We start from the raw sequence: 17,637 nt of genomic DNA on the forward strand, positions 1-17,637 counted from the left end.
AAAAATAATAAAATTCATTCTTACTTGTAAACTACAAATGACATTTAATAAATTAAATTGCACAAACTTGAATTGGAACATATTTAGTATAGGCAAACACATTTTATCTGCTTTGAAGCACGTAAATAATTCAAATATTTATGTCAATCAATCGTGTTAGATGAACTAATCCACTATTCATCACATAATTGGTAGTTTTTTTTATGAAAATAAAAAACAATCCTATAGATATATCTTGGTACGAAAATAAATCCTATAAAATTGATCCTCTGTCCATCATTATTCATTAATATATCTTTTTCTTTTTGATAGTTTATAAGTAATTTAAATTTATCTGATACGTTTAAACTCACAATTAAATAATATGTTGATACATTTTGCATATGTTTAGTTTAATATCATAAAAATACAAAAATCTTTTTAATTTTCTTTAAATTCATACAAATTAAAATGTGACAAATAAATTGAACCAAAAAATATTAATAATAACATATGGTAATGTGAATAAATTGCCCTTGAGTATGATGACATTTACGTATGTATGCTATTAATTCTTTGAATTGGAAGACATGTGGCAAATATGGTAAGAAGTCCAAATTGCCCCTAAATGTGAATTTAATTACCGTGAACTAATATGTTGATACCACACTATTTACTTATATTTTTATAACTAGATGAGTAATGCTTGTGCAGAACACGGGCCCAACTTGTTATTTTTTTCCCATTAATTTTTCAATTACAGTAATGATAATAAACATAAATATCAAAATAACTAAACCAGCTCATCCATATAGTTTTCGTCACTTCTACAAAACTTGAATAATGCAAATATCAACTAACCTTCATGTGAATTACACTTGCCCTGTCTTACATATGAATGAATTCGCTAAATGATGCTAACCACTAGTAGCAAACTAATAGAGTTCCACTCTCTTATTTACAATCATACCGCTTAAGTTTTTTACTCAATAAAATCTGGTTGGAAGAATAAAGTTGGTGATATCAACGATTTGTATTGAAATGGAATGTCAATAGGAAAGACTACGAAGTCTTGGCCTTTGAAATATCACTAAGTCGACCAATTCATCTTGCCATGGTTTGTCGTGTGCCTGCATCACAATGAGGAGTTTGAAAAATAGTTATTGTAGAACGATATTAAAGGAAAAGTTATTCTAGAATAATTATAGTTTCTGCAAATTATTCTTTTGATTTATTTTGCTAAGGTCAATTTCGTTCTATATCTAAGATGGATACAAAGACAAACTCATCAATATTATCTACTTCTCTATCGAATAATAAGAATTTTGATTTTTCCATCTTCCAAATCTTCAAATTTTTGAATTTCTCACTCTATTAATTGAAAATTTTAGGAGACACAATTCCAGAGTGATAAGGTGACGTTAGCATCACAAAGGAAGAAAGTAAAGGAAAATAATACAAAGGCAAACAAACTTCACTCCAAATCAATAATTCAACAATGATTAGCTAGATTTTTTACTTCATGAAATTAAAATCCCACAAGACTTGCTCATCAAACTTGGTTAGTACACTATCACCAAGTTGTTTTCACGTCCTGAACATGCATCCATGCTTTCTTTCCCTTCCTAAGTTCTTCCTGTATTACTGTTGCTCTTCTAGGCCAACCAGCTACACTATAATCATGATATCCAAAGCCTCAACCTTAGAAAAATCAGATACCTTGTAGATTCCCAAAATAATAATTATTATGATTATAACCTATAAAAACAGCCTTAACATCCAGTTTAGAGATAAAGGTCCTGAAGACTCTGAAGTTTACTGATGAACATTCCACATTTACATGGTATGTGCCAACAATATCTTTTATAGGACCTTGAAGAATTTCTAGAATTGAGATGTGGAAAAACGATAGTGCAAGAAGAGTGGAGGAATCTCACTGATTGATCAACAAACGTCTATTGTCCCTATAATTATATTATCCTGCAAAACACTAATAAACTCTAAATAGGCTAAACCCCCTCATCAGAGAAAAAATAATAAATAAAAACACAAAAGTCCAGACTCTATCAATAATATCTCTGTCTCCACTATCTGAATAATACAGGTTAAGAATGTTGATGTTACTTAAGTATGAGTCAGGTGCATCCCACACTTCAAGATTGTAGTTGCCAAATCCATCAATATTTGTTATGGGTTGTTTTATTGTTGGATCCGAGGTAACTTTCATTGATGGAAAGGTTTGTTAAACTAAATGATCTATTAGGGAGATGAAAGACATTAGTTCTTCACGATTCATAGTAGATTCTTGATCATGGTTCGCCAAAACTATTGCCCATAGAATTCCAGAATCTATAATATGAGCAAAAACTTTAAATAATGATTTTGCAACATCAGTATCACTTGTTCAAAATATTTTATCTCTTAATATAACAAATTCAAGTGAGTTTTGTAGATATTACAGAAGAACAGGCAATACTAAAGCAAATGATATGCAATCACTATCAAGCAACAATGACATTTGTATCATGTGCAAGCAATACGTAAGTGGAAGAACAAGGACAATGTAATCACTATTGGATAGACATATAAAGTAGAAGTTCAGGAAGACATATCAATAAGTGTAACATAAGCAATAAAAGGCAAGATAGAGAGATAACATATAACTGTGAGACCTCATAAAATTTTAATGATTTTATTTTTAATCCATCAGCATGTGTAATGTTAATTTTTGACTTGAATTATGTTTAGGATTATTAAAAAGGTGTTTTGAAAAAGTTTTAGATTTGTATAAAGGGGTTTGGGGTCATTTTGGAACCCCAAGGCAATAAGCCTCCGCGATAAGGTCAAGTCACTGAGGTCAACCTCTAAGATATTAGCATGGCACGGAGCCTAACCTCCGCGATATTGGTGTGCCACATTTCTATTTTAAATTCATCTAGTTTTTATTTTTTACTTGGGGTGAGGGTTTTTAGTCATTTTACCCTTTGTATGACTTTTAAACATAAAATACACCTTTTCCCATCAATTTTAAAGATCAAAGACCATTTTCTTCCTCTTTAACACTTAAACCAAGAAACTCCAAGGGTTTCACAAGGGATTCCCCATTCAAGCTCTGAACTCTGAATTATTTTCAATTCCTTGTGTAGTTCAGACATGTTTCTCTTTTCCTAGCTTTAATTTTATATTTTGGCATTAATTGAATAGATTTTCATGTGATTTAAATGTGGGTTTTGAAATTGGGTTGAGGGATTTTGATGTAACTAATTGAATTACTTATCCCATGTTCTAATTGATTATTCATGCTTTAAATAGATTTTTTGGCACTGAATTAGTGTATGGTATAAATGGTTGGAATAGGGGACATAGGTTTTCCCAAGTTGATGAAATTTTGGCTTGATAATTGCATTAACCTCAACTTACTTTGTAAACTTGATTTTGAATATGAAAAAATTATATGGTGTAACTTTTTTTTGAACCCAATGCATTACATTAAAGGATAAATAAATGAAATTGGTTTTGGATGGCCTTATGGCCTTGGTTTTGGATTTTTAATGGAACTTGAGAGTCCAATTTAGTTATGTGGATTTGGTTTGGCATAATTAATTTAGCTTGTCAATATATTGGTATGATGATATCAAGTGATAAATGCCTTAATGAATGAATCATGGGTTAATGGATTGGTTTATGTGTAAATTATTCTGATTTAGGCTTAAAAGAAATTATGTAGCTTATCTTGAATGTGTAAGTCCCGTGGGAACAAACACTGGGAACCATGTTTTCTTGCGTTGGGAGTCTATATGACTATGTGCTTGGTGTACATTTGATATATATAGTTTGGGATGACTATTTCCTTGGTGGCTTTAGTTTTAACTTGATTCGTTCAGCTAAAATGCACTCGAGCGCTTCCAGTAGGGGGCTGGACCTATATAGCCAATGGGTGCCTTTAGGAAAGATTGAGTTACATGATTCAGGCTAAATCCTTAAACTCTCATGTTCATGACCCTTGTTCCTATCCTGACATCCTATATATGTATATGATTGTAGTACATATGGTTTATGACTGGATTTTGGTAATTACATTCTTTTATCCTTATTCCCTGAGTTATCCCACTGACCATCTTTGGATACTACATTAATTCATGATGTTGGGTCCAAAGATTTTTTGTTGCTTCTATGCAACATTAGGTGGTTGAGCACATTTGTTGAGTTGTTGTGAAGTGGTGAGACTCTATTCTTCTAAAGGCCTTGTCATTTTATTAGTACTTCTGGATTCTTTTTGGGGATAGTCGGGAGCATACCCCAACTTAGATGTTATTCTAGTTTTAGAGGCTTTCATGGACAAGTATGGGTGGATTGTTATTTGAATTCTTTGAACCGTCATTTGATTCATTTATTCCTATTACTATCATCATTGGTTTGATTAGTTTCTGCTTTATTTTTATGATTATTGTGCTCTTGAGGTTAGGCTAGGGGTTCTCTGGTCCATGGTAGGCTAGAGATACCCATCATGACTAGGACCTAGTTTGGGTCATGACAATATTGGTATTAGAGCATGGTTTAGGGGCGTTGGATGTCCACAAAGTCGTGTCGAGTAGAGTCTCTTTTATGGGTGTGTAGTGCACCACACTTGTAAGGGGGATGCTACAAGACATTTAGGAATATTTTCCTTTCTTGTATTCTATTTTAGGATATAGAGTCTAGTGTTATGAAAGTTCAATCTTCTGGCTTCCTCACATTTTAAATCATGCCTCCCTAAAGATTTGACGGTCGTAGAAACTTTACCGAGAACTTTGTCCCACCCGAGTAAAATATGGAGGGAACTCTTCCTATTCATGGAGTACAGACCCGATCTAGGGTCCCTACTCCTAAATGTACTGCCCCATGTAGATTTCCACAGGTCCCTAATAGTCCTCCCCAAGCTTTTCGGGCCGGTGACACTTATGCTCAGTCATCTCAGGGAGATACCTCTAATGCAGAGTTCCATCGGTCTATTATACCTTACTTAGTTGGTGGCATCAAAGTCTCATCTGTCTGACCATGTTGGTTCTGTTGCTCATTCATCTGAGGTTACTTGAGTTGGCCAATTTATGAGGTTGAATCCTACAACCTTTATAGACTCTGAGGTTGAGGAGGATTTACAGGGGTTCATTCATAAGATGGAAAAAATCTTTAGGGTGATGCATACTATTTATATAGAGGGTGTAGAGTTTATTTCTTATCAGTTGAAAGGTGTATCTTATCAGTGATATAAGGAATAGAAATCATTGATGGGTGATGATGTTGAGTAAGCAGTATGGATGAGTTTTTGGGTGCTTTTTTAATCACTTCTTTCCTTAAGAGTTGAGGGAAGCTAAGGTAGAGGATCTTGTAAACTTGAAGCTGGGTAAGATGAGTGTTAAGAAGTATGCCATAAAGTTTAAGTAGTTGGCTCATTATGCTTCAGAGTTTGTATCTAATATGAGGTTTCAAATAAGGAAGTTTGTTTCTGGTTTGTCCCATAATTTAGTGCTGGAATATTAGGCTACTATGTTGAATAATTATATAGACATCTCCAGGCTGGTGGTTTATATGAAGCAGGCAAAGAATGAAAATAAGAAGTAAGTAGAGATAGGAGAGAGGGAAAGCAAGAAGTTTAGATATTCAGCACAACGTATATGTCAGCAGAGTAATAGGAGAGATAGTAGACGATAGACTAAGAATAGATATTCAGCACAACGTATATGTCAGCAGAGTAATAGGAGAGATAGTAGACGATAGACTAAGAAGAAGAATAGGGTAAATTCATATTTTACTGCCAATTCTCCTTATCCTAAGCCTTCAGGTGATCATTTTTTTCACAGTAGCAGTAGTCCTAAGGCACAAGGTGCCGAGTCTCAGGCTAGTGGATCTTAGTCAGCCCCATTTTATCCTCCTTATTATTTTTATAAGCACCTTCATCGTGGATATAGTAAGAAGGGTAGAAATTAATGCTATAATTATAATCATCATAGTTATACACAGGGAGATTATCCTTCTGCTAGGGTTTCCATTAGAGATAATAAAATTTTGGTTGCCACTTCTTCAGCTCATGGCCCTAAGGGCGCTACTTTCTATACCGATAATGGCCAAAATCATCTCTATGTACTTGCTACTAATTAGGAATTTGAGGCATCCCCAGATATTATTACTGGTATATTACAGCTCTTTCTTATGATGTTTATTATTTTCTTGATGCAGGTTCTACCCTTTCTTATGTGACCCCTTATGTGGAGGAACATTTTAATTTTAGTTCTAAAAATATTTTTGGCCCCTTTTCTGTTTCTACTTCGGTGGGGGATTCTATGGTTACTTGAAAAATTTATAGGGGTTGTGTGGTGTCCATATTTCATAGGAAGACATTGATGGATTTGATAGAGCTTGATATGGTAGATTTTGATGTTATCTTGGGGGACGGATTGGCTTTTTTTTGTGCTATACTAGATTGTAGGACCTAAAGGGTCAACTTTTACTTTCCTAATGAGCCGATATTATATTGGGAAGAAAGTTTCTTAGTACCTCAAAGAAAGGTTTATTTCCTATCTTAGACCTCAAAAAAAATTTCTAAAGGGTGTCAGCATCATCTAGTTTGGATTAAAGATTCTGACTCTGAAGGTCCTGCTTTGCATTCCGTCCTTGTGGTTAATGAATTTTCTAAAGTGTTTTCTGATGATTTTCCTGGAATTCCTCCTGATAAGAAAAGAGATTTTGGGATTGATCTTCTGTCGGATACTTGTCCTATTTTCATTACTCCTTATAAAATGTATCCAGTTGAATTAAAAAAGCTAAAGGAACAATTGAAAGATCTTCTTGATAAAGGGTTCAGTCATCCTGGTGTCTCTCCGTGGGGTGCTTCTGTGGTTTTCATGTGAAAAAAGATGGTTCCCTTCGAATGTGTATAGACTATGGTCAGCTGAATAAGGTGATCATGAAAAATAAGTACCCTCTTCCTAGAATTATTGATCTTTTTGATCAGTTTCAGGGTGCTAGGTATTTCTCTAATATTGATTTTTGTTTGGGCTATCATCAATTGAACATAAGGAAGGTTAATATTTTCAAGACTACTTTTGAACCTGGTATGGTCAATATGAGTTTGTGCTTATGTCATTTGGATTGAATAATGCTCTGACGGCGTTTATGGATCTTATGAATTGGGTTTTTAGGGGATTTTTTGATTTTTTTGTTATAGTATTCATTGATGACATCTTGGTGTACTCTAAGAGTGAGGAAGATCATATCAATCACCTTCGAATTGTGTTACGGACTCTTAGGGACCAGAAGTTGTATGGAAAATTTTTTAACTGTGAATTTTGGCTAAGTATTATGACCTTTTTGGGGTATGTTGTTTTTAGCGGGGGGATCAAGGTAGATCTATAAAAATTTAAGGCATTTAGGAATTGGCCTAGACCTATGACTCCAATCCACATTAGGAACTTCTTAGGCTTGGCTGGGTATTATCGGAGATTTGTGGAGATTTTCTCATCTATTGCTTCTCCGTTGATGAAGTTAACTCAGAAAAGGGTTAAATTTTTGTTGTCCGATGCTTGTGAGGATAGTTTTGAGAAGTTGAAGGAAAATTTGACTTGTGTGTTGTTTTAACCCTGCCTGAGAGTATTGAGGTTTTGTTATGTTTTGTGATGCAACCCATGTGGGATTGGGTTATGTTTTGATACAACATGGTAAGGTCGTAGCCTATGCGTCCAGGAACCTTAAGGTTCAAAAGAGGAATTACTCAACTCAAAATCTAGAGTTGGTAGCTGTAGTCCTTGCATTGAAGATCTAGCGCCATTAGCTGTAAGGAGTGAATGTGGATATCTATTTAGACCATAAGAGCTTGCAATATGTGTTTACGCAGAAAGAATTGAGTCTCAGGCAGAGGCGATGGCTCGGGCTACTTAAGAATTATGATATAAGCCTTCACTACCATCCAGGTAAAGCTAATGTGGTTGTTGATACTCTTAGCAGGTTTTCTATAGGGAGATTGTCCTAAGTTAATAAGGAGAAAAGAGGACTAGGGAAGGATATTCATAGGTTGGCTAACTTGGGAGTTCATCTTTGGGACTCTAAAGATGGAGGAGTGTTTGTTCAGGAAGTAGTTAAATCATCTCTTGGTGCTGAGGTGAAGGAGGATCATGCTTAGGATCCCATACTTATGCAGATTAAGGATGATGTGGGTCAATAATAAGTTATGGATTTCTAGATTAGGGGAGATGGCATCTTAAGGTATTAGGGTAGGTTGTGTGTTTCTATGTTGATGGGTTGTGGGATAGGAGTTTAAATAAGGCTCATGAGTCCAGATATACAGTTCATTTGGGATTAAATAAGATGTATCATGACTTGAAGAAAATCTATTGATGGAACAATATGTAGAGAGATCTGGCAAATTTGTGGCCAAATGTATGATTTGTTAGCACGTTAAGGTTGAGCACTTGAGGCCCGATGGCATGTCTCGAGAAATAGATTTGCCTATGGGGAAGTGGGAGATGATTAATATAGACATCATTACGGGTCTTCCATGGTCTCAGAATAACTATGATTCTCTTTGGTTCATTGTGGAAAGGATGACTAAGTCTGCTTACTTTTTTCCTGTGAGGACTAACTACTCGGGAGAGGATTATGCCAGGCTATTCATTTGGGATATCGTGAAGTTGCATGTGGTGCAAGTGCCCATCATTTCAGACTGAGGTACACAGTTTTCATCTTATTTCTAGCATGTATTTTAGAAGGGTTCGGGTAATCAGGTGAACCTTAGCGCACAACTTTCCACCCTTAAATGAATGGAAAATTAGAATGGACTATTCAGAATATTGAGGATTTTAAAGTTATTTGTGTTAACCATTTGCCTCTTATTGAGTTCTTTTACAAAAATAGTTACCATTCTAGCATTCAAATGACTTCTTTTTTAGGATCTTTAAGGTAGGAGGTGTAGGTTTTCTATTGGATGGTTTGAGGTTGGTAAAACTAGGTTATTTTTTTCTAAGTTAGTTTTCCAAGCCATAGAGAAGGTGAAGGTAATTAGAGAAAGACTTAAAGACTGCTTGGAGTTGCCAAAAGTCTTATGCGAATGTGAGGTAGAGGGATATAGAGTTTGAAGTAAATGATTGGTTATTCTTAAAGGTATCTCCTATGAAAGAAGTCATGAGGTTCGGGAAGAAGGGAAAGCTCAATTCCCGTTACATTGGTCCATCTCAAATTTTGAGAAGGATTGGAAATTCTAATATGAGTTAGATTTGCCTGCAAGTTTTGCTTCTATCCATCATGTGTTCCATGTGTCCATTCTGAAAAAGTGTTTGGGTGATCCTTTCTTGATAGTTCCTATTGAGGATATTGCTGTTACAGATTTCTTGTCTTATGAGGAAGTCCCAATTAAAATATTGGATAGGTAAATTCATTGGTTGAGGACCAAGGATGTAGCCTCAGTGAATGTTCTTTGGAGAAATCAAAAGGTAGAAGAGGCTACATGGGAAGTTGAGGAAGATATGAAGGCCAAGTATCCATTCATGTTCCCCATGTTGGATGACAGTGTGTAAGGTATGAGTCACATTTCTCTCTTATTGTAATTTAAATCTATCATTTGATTCTGATGTATTCTTGCTATTCTTGTGCTAAAATTGTCCTAACTCATCATTCAGGGACGAATGATCCAAAGGGGGGATAATGTGTGACCCCACAAAATTCTGGCAATTTTATTATTTACCCTCCCACGTGCATGAGGTTAATTTTTAACTTGAATTATGTTTAGGGTTGTTAAAAGGATGTTTTGGGAAGTTTTGGATTTTTCGAAAGGTGTTCGATGTTATTTTGGGACCCCAAGGACGTAAAACTCCACAATAAGGTTGTGTCAAGGAGGTTAACCTCTCCAATATTAGTGTAGTGCAGAGGCTAACCTCCACGATATTAGCGTGCCACACCACTATTTTAAATTTATCCAGGTTTTGTTTTCTCCCTTAGGGAGAGGCATTTTTGGTTGTTTTATCCCTTGTACAACCTTTAAACATAAAATACACCTTTTTCAATCAGTTTAGTGGATTAAAGACCATTCTCTTTCCAAGGGATTCCCTATTCAAGCTTTGAACTACGAGTTGTTTTCTATTCCTTTTGTATTTCAAGCATGTTTCTCTTTCCATAACTTTTATTTTACATTGTGGCATTAATTGAATGGATTTTCATGTGATTTAATTATGGGTTTTGAAATTGAGTTGAGGAGTTTTGGTTGTTACTGATTGAATTACTTGTGTCATGCTCTAAATTGGTTACTCATACTTTAAATTGATGTTTTTGGGACGGAATTAGTGCATGGTAAAAATAGTTAGAATGGGAGACATGGGTTTTCCTAAGTTTATGGAATTTTTACTTGATAATTGCATTAGCCTCAACTCACTTAGTAAGCTTGATTTTGAATATGGAAAAATTACATGGTTTAACTTGTTTTTGAACCCAATGCATTGCATTAAAGGATAAATGAATGAAAATGGTTTTGTATGGCCTTCCTTTTTTATTTTAAATGGAATTTGGGAGTGGAATTTGGTTATGTGGATTTGGTTTGGCATAATTAATTCAGCTTACAAGCATATTGGTATGACGATACCAAGTGGTAAATGGCTTAATGAATGAATCTTGGGTTGATGGATTGATTTATGTACAAATTATTTAAATTTGGGCTTAAAGGGAATTGTGTACCTCACCATGGAGGTGTAAGTCTTGGGGGGGAGGGCATTGAAAACCATGTTTTCCGGCATTGGGGATCTATATGACCGTGTGCTTGGTGCATACTTGATATATATATATATATATTGGGATGTCTATTACCTTGGTGGATTTAGTTTTCCCTCGATTCTTTGGTCTAACATGCACTGGGGCCCTTTCAGCAGAGAGAGTTGGACCATAAGCCATAGGTTCTTTTAGGATGGATCAAGATACAAAGTGTAGGTTAAATCTTTAAACTCTCATGTTCATGACCCTTGTCCCTATCTTGACATCCTATATATATGTATATAAATGTGGTGCATATGGTTTATGACTAGATTTTGGTAATTGTATTATTTTATCCTTATTCTTTGAGTTACATGCTAGTGCTTATCCCACTGACCGTCCCTGGATGCTACATCATTTCATGATGTAGGATTCAAAAGATTTTTTGTTGCTCCTGTGTAGCGTTAGGTGGATGAATACGTATGTTGAGTTGCTGTGAAGTGGTCCATCCTTAGGAAGGCCTTCTTATTTCATTATTCTTTCTTTTTTCTCATAGTATGTTTGGATTATTTTTGGTCATAGTCGGGGGTATGTCCTGGCTTTGATGTTATTATAGTTTTAAAGGCTTTTGTGGACAAGTGTGGGTAGATTGTTATTTGAATTCTTTGAACCGTGATTTGATTCATCTATTCCTATTACTATTATTATTGGTTTGATTGACTTCCGCTTTATTTTTTTTTATTATTATGCTCTTGAGGTTAGGCTAAGGGGGATGGTCTCTGGTCTATGATGGGCTTGAGATACCATCACAACTAGACCCTGATTTGGGTCGTGATAGCAATGCAACATCTATATCTTCAATCAATTTACAGGTGTTTGTCATAAACAGTATCTCCTACATTACTCAGTGAAAGAAAATAGGAAAAATTGACAACGCTTTATCATGTATATCTTTTGAAAGGGAACATAGCCTAGATCATGTAGTTATTTGTTTCGAGGATCAAAACATTTTGGTTTGTTCTTGTGTGCAGCTTTCTCTTCTTTTTTTTTTTACCAAGGAAATTGTCAATCAGTGGCTAGCCAAAATCTTTGTAGGTCAAAGGTTTACTCAAGTTCCTAGTGAAGACAAAACAACATTTCAGTTTTTATGTTTAGCACGAATATTTTAAACTAATACTACATTAGCAACCAAATTTAGAGTTAAAGCAAGAATGTACATGAATCCATAACCAACACTATGGATCCATAACTCAATTATTATAAGATAAAAATCTCAAATCAAGATGAAAACGGTAGTGAATTATTTATTATTGACATACCAAAAATCGAGTTACCCATCTGTAGATTCAACAAGCTGAGACACACAAAGCATTCACTGAGCCTGGGGTCCCGAGAAGCACTGAAATTTAAGGATTATTATACGCATCCTTATCATACATTTCTGCAATAAGTTGTTTCCACGGCTTAAACTCGTGACCTCCTGGTCATGTGGAAACAACATTAATAGTCACGACAAGACTCCTCTTAAAATAAATTGAAACTTTGAGAGAGGTATTAACCTTTTTAGCAATAGTTTTGTTACCCTTGTTTCTTTCCTTGAAATATCACATCTAACAATTTATGCAAGAAATGGTCAAAGGGTCCAGAATATACAAATCCATATAGTTGCATATAAAAAAGAACAGTAATCAGACAACCAAAATCATTAAATTTAAGATCCTAATTGACCTACTGAAAACTCTCAATAAATAGCACAATAACTCATGAATCAAGAATGATCAAGATTAGAGAACTTAATGTATAATAGTAACATATATGCTTAAAACAAGTACCATTAGAAGAGGAATCTTCTGAATTGAAGCCATTTGATCCCAATAATATTTTGTGCAATTACATCACTGCCCCCAACCAAAACTCCAATAGTGGTTGACTAAGTAATATTAAAAATACCAAAAATTATTGATCTGTTGAAAATTATTGCATGTCCTTGAACTTTCACAGTGCCAAATAATACAACCCCTCATCTATAATAACTCAGCAACCATCATCACATCCCATCAACTGTTAAGCACACAAATACAGAGCCAACCTACATAAAAAACATTTACCAAAAAAGCACAAATTTTTTCAATATTTTCACATTTTTAAGCTAAATGTTTTGAATATTTAGAGTCAATTTCAATAGCTCTGGTTATGTCTTGTATTATGGCTGCCGTATTTCTCCAATTTCGTACAAGAAAACTCACAATGAGCCCAGTTCATCATATTCTCACTGGTTAAATAAATTGTCGTGTGTACAGATTAGATAACTTACTTCTTAAAAAACTTTTCTCTTTTCCTTCCTTTTGGTTCTTCTTCGTTAGTTCACTGTCCTACACCATGAAAGCATCTCCAATCCTACCACTTGAACATTTTAAAAAGGAACTCTAAAAAAGGAGTGAAAAATATAATGGGTTTCAACAAAAAGTTCATGGTATTTAATTATCCATGACGTTTATAATATTTTTGGGGCCAAACTTATCAAAGAAGACCACGAAGAAAATAATTGATGAAGACAATGACTCTACTTAAAATCTCATGATATTTATACATAAATTCACAATCTTTATTTCCCTTTTTTATCGAAAATCCAGCGAAGAAAATGATTACTCTCTCTTTGCAGTGCTATTCCTATCGGATCACCACCTCAACAACACAAGAAGAAACAATCAAATTGAATATATATTAACAGAATTTGAATGACAGCAAAACTTTAAATTTTAGATGTTAGAGTACCAGTGTACCATGCTTACAAAAAAAATAAAAATTAGAGTAGCTTCTTGATACAAGCCAAATGGACGTTAACACTTTTGATCACACAACTCAAGACCGACTCAAGGAGGTCTAAGCCATGATCACCCTAAGGATTCAAGAATGTGCTTGGAGGACCTTCTTTGAGCTCCTAATTAAATAATATTATATTTGGTATGTAGCGTAGAGCTGAGGAAAGCCATGGCACAAAAAATGAGGAGAACCCTTATGGGTTATTTACAGAATATTCACTTTTATGCTATTTTTATAATAGGCTATTTGTGCGAAGGAAAATACTATAAATAGGTGCCTTAGACATTTCGTTTCCTAAGACTTTGATGAATTATGAATGATTACTCCTTTGTAAGTGAGTGGCAAGCTTGGATTAGCGTGTGGCAAGCGTGGAATCATTTATATTGATCTTTCATTTAGAAATGTGGGTTTCTTGGTAATCCAATACCCTTGAGGTCTACATAAGATTTAGGTGGTTGATTGGATATTGAATAGAGGATTAAGGGTTTGATATGCCCTTTGTTTGATATCTATTCCATTTTTTATGTCTATCTTATTGATTTATCTATCTTTATCTTTGTTTTCCTTGTTTCCTAGCTTATTTCTGATTCCATAGTTTGTTTTGTATCATTTGGTATCAGAGCCGAATCCTACGAAGTCAATCTCGGGCCTAGTCATCTTAAAAATTGAAAAATCACAACAAAGTTCCTATCCATATTTTTGTTCTTAGGTCAAATTTTGAGTTTTTGATTTTATATTTTTCTTTTGTTTCTAGTGTTATATTTGTATTATCTAATGATAGGAGTCTAGGTTTTAAATTTGAGCTTAATCGGAGTCATACTGAGCGAGCTACCATTTTAAAAGCTTGGACTTGAAGAGAAGTGAAGTGGGTTGAAAAATCTCGAAAATTTGAGCTAAATGATGTTTTGAATGAGCTTAGAAGGTTGAAAAGTGCATACATTCAAAATTTTAACTCATTCCGTGCTCCAAAGAAGAAGTTAGGAAAATTGGTGTTCTTGGAAAAGCTCGCTATATTCAAGTTGAATTTTTCAGAAAATTGCTTGTTTGATCATAAAATAAGGAAGAAAAAAGATTGAAAATTTCTTGTATTGAACCATCTAATAATATTCCAAGAATATTCCAAGAGAAAGGTACAAAACGGGGACCCTTGGAGGGCAAAATCGCCCATTCACCTAGGAGGGGCGGCCAACTTGCTTTACAAGTGCGCCCCAGGTGCGTTACAAGTACCGCAAACCTGCTCACAAAGGTCAAACCAGTATAGGGACATACCACCTGCATCCAAGGTGCTCCATACTTACTGGAGCAGGTCCCAACACAGATCAAGCCTAGTTTAACGCAAAGCAAGCTTCCAAACATACTTAAATCTTTTCAATTCCATTTTTCTCAAGGTTTGATTCCTAAGTTTCATATTTTAAATTCCTAAACACTTTTATTGATTCTTAAACTACTCATAAACTAGTAATTCATCTACTAAGTTGATTGATTAGTTCTTGAGTCCCATTTCTTTCATCGTCCAATTTCTTTCAAGTTTTTCTTATTTTAATTCATTGTGAATTCTTGATCCAAGTCCTTAAGTAATTTTTATTTTGAGTCTTTCAAACAACAATCAATTTTGACTTCAAGACACAATTGATACCAAGCATCTCATTGGAGTATAAATGATCTATCAATGCCTGTGACGCCAATTGAGAGACAATGCAAAGGTGTGAACTTTGAGAGGTTGTTAGTTTGATTTTCTAACCTTAAATTATTTTTTGTTTTTGTTTTTGTTTAGTATTTCTTTTAATAGGTACTATTACAACACCTTCAATTCTATCTTAGAGGCCCTTAAAGATGTCAATAATAAGTTAAATAACATGTGTGGGAGGATGAATAATATGATAGATAGTCTAAACTATCATAACTCTAACCTTTAAGCTCTCTTGAGTAGACATGTTCCAAGAAAACTTCAAGGTAATCAAACTTTAAGGTAACCAAGTTAAATCTTGAACTATAGATTATATTTAGGAGAGCCTAATATCTCTTTACTTCATGATAAAAATATATAGCTTGAGAGTGTGGATACACTAGTTGATCCTAGTGATGACAAAATTGACTCTTCTGGTAAGATCAATTTGTATCCACCTAGTGTTGAAGCCAGTATGATGAATCATAGTACATTGTCTAGTGAAATTTGTGTTGATCAACTTGTGTGTGAAACTAGCCCACCATTTTAGGATGTTTGTGATGTGATTAATTAACCTCAAGTGAGTCATCATCTTGAAAATATTGGACAAGTAAATTGACGTGACCCTTTAAGAATGACTTTTAGTGAGGCTCCTATTGCTTGTTTGGCTCATAGGGATAACCATTTGCTTGAAACAACATTGATACTTGATAGTTGTATTTTAGAGAGTGAGCTTTAGTGTTCTAAATCCTTTTCATGGAAAGATCCTTCTCTCTTTAAGAACAATATGGTATTTGAAGATTATGAAATTATAACTAATGGATTACCTAGTGGTGTGGGTAGCATTGATGATGTAGCTCATATTGAGGTCTATATACCATATGACAACCCACTATGGTATGACAACATTCCTTCTAAGGATGGAAATCTCTTCTTTGAAGATGAGAGTACTTCTAAGGGAATAAAATGTGAAGTTTTAGAAAGGAATGATCAATTAGGTGATGATAACTTTGATTTACTTGGATGTTTGAGAAACCCAATTAGTGATTGTTCTTATGAAAATAATTATGGTTGTGATCCTTTATAAGACACCCTTGTTTGATAAATATAAGGATGGATTTCTTGATTCTTGTGATGACTTGAGTAATGAATCCTTTGACGTTAGAGTTGGTTTGTGTCTGCTTGAGCATTCACACCTTGAAAGAAAAAGTGTTACTTGTTTGGAAATTATTCCTTCTTCCTTATGTGCCTTTATTGATATGAATACTCATGGTGATTATGTTGAATTTGATAATGAGTATATGCATGAGCACACCTTAGTTTAAGTTAATTTGTGTGATACCTTTCTCTACCCTCTCTTTGCTTATAAAATTATAAATGGTTGTGTAGAGGGTAAACTTAATGGTGAAAAAAGAACCTTGGGGAAAGTGAATATTGCCACGACCTATGTTCTTGTATAATTCTTCCATTATACCCTGGTGACCTAATAGGATATGGTGATTTTCATACACCCAACTTGATGCTTGGTTTAGATGACAAACAAGGTTTGAATGAGGATATGGGGACCCTTCCCTATGATGAAAAGTCTTTATTTGGGATATACAATCTACTTGATAGACCCAAGTTGTACATGGGAGGCATCTCTAACAAAGATGAGTGGTATAGAGGGGTTATGTTCTTATTGAGGCATTGAACCCATGTGAGTCTTTGTGAGCAGTTTATTGATTATCATAGTTCCTCAAGCATTCCCCATTGCCCAAATCTCTTGAATGGCCAAGTATCTTCTATATTATGGGATTTCACACCCTTTATGATCATTTTAATGCTTGGTTATATCTTAAGTGTGTTCAACCTTGGCATGATATTATGATTGATTATGCTAACTCCTACCCTCATGCCATGAGGATACTGTGTTTGTTTGTTCTTCCTTTTATTTTGCAAGGTTCGAATTCGAGGTTGAATCCTTTTCAATAAAGTGAGGATAATACAAACCAAGTGGCATCAACACTTTTGATCACTACTCGAGGCCGACACAAGGAGGTCCAAGCGGTGATCTCTCTAAGGATTCAAGAATGTGCTTGGAGGACCTTCTTTGAGCTCCTAATTAAATAATGTCGTAGTTAGAAGATAGAATAGAGGCGACAAAAGTCATGGCATAAGGAATACAGATAGCCCTTGTGGGTTATTTCCAAAATAGCCACTTTTGGGATATGTTTTAATAGATAATTTGTAAAAAGGAAAATACTATAAATAGGTTCCTTAGACATTTCATTTCCTAAGACTTTGATGAATTATGAATGATCACTTCTTTGTGAATGAGTGGTAAACTTGGATTAGTGTAATGCCTCTATATTTTGGTCCTTGATAATTTTCTATAATTTTAGCCTCCATCTCTTTACTACGACTTACCCTACAAGTTATAGGGTGTCTTGATGGGTTATGTGATCCTACTCGTAAGGTGT

General features: G+C 34.6%; 1 pseudogene; it reads right to left on the reverse strand.

The window, feature by feature from the left end:
* Nucleotides 1-1,494: 1,494 nt before the first annotated feature.
* LOC124889621 overlaps nt 1,495-17,637 on the reverse strand; it is a 106,370-nt pseudogene continuing 90,227 nt past the window's right edge.

This window comes from Capsicum annuum, chromosome 12 (genome assembly GCF_002878395.1).
Source record: "Capsicum annuum cultivar UCD-10X-F1 chromosome 12, UCD10Xv1.1, whole genome shotgun sequence".
In the NCBI taxonomy this organism is placed as follows: domain Eukaryota; kingdom Viridiplantae; phylum Streptophyta; class Magnoliopsida; order Solanales; family Solanaceae; genus Capsicum; species Capsicum annuum.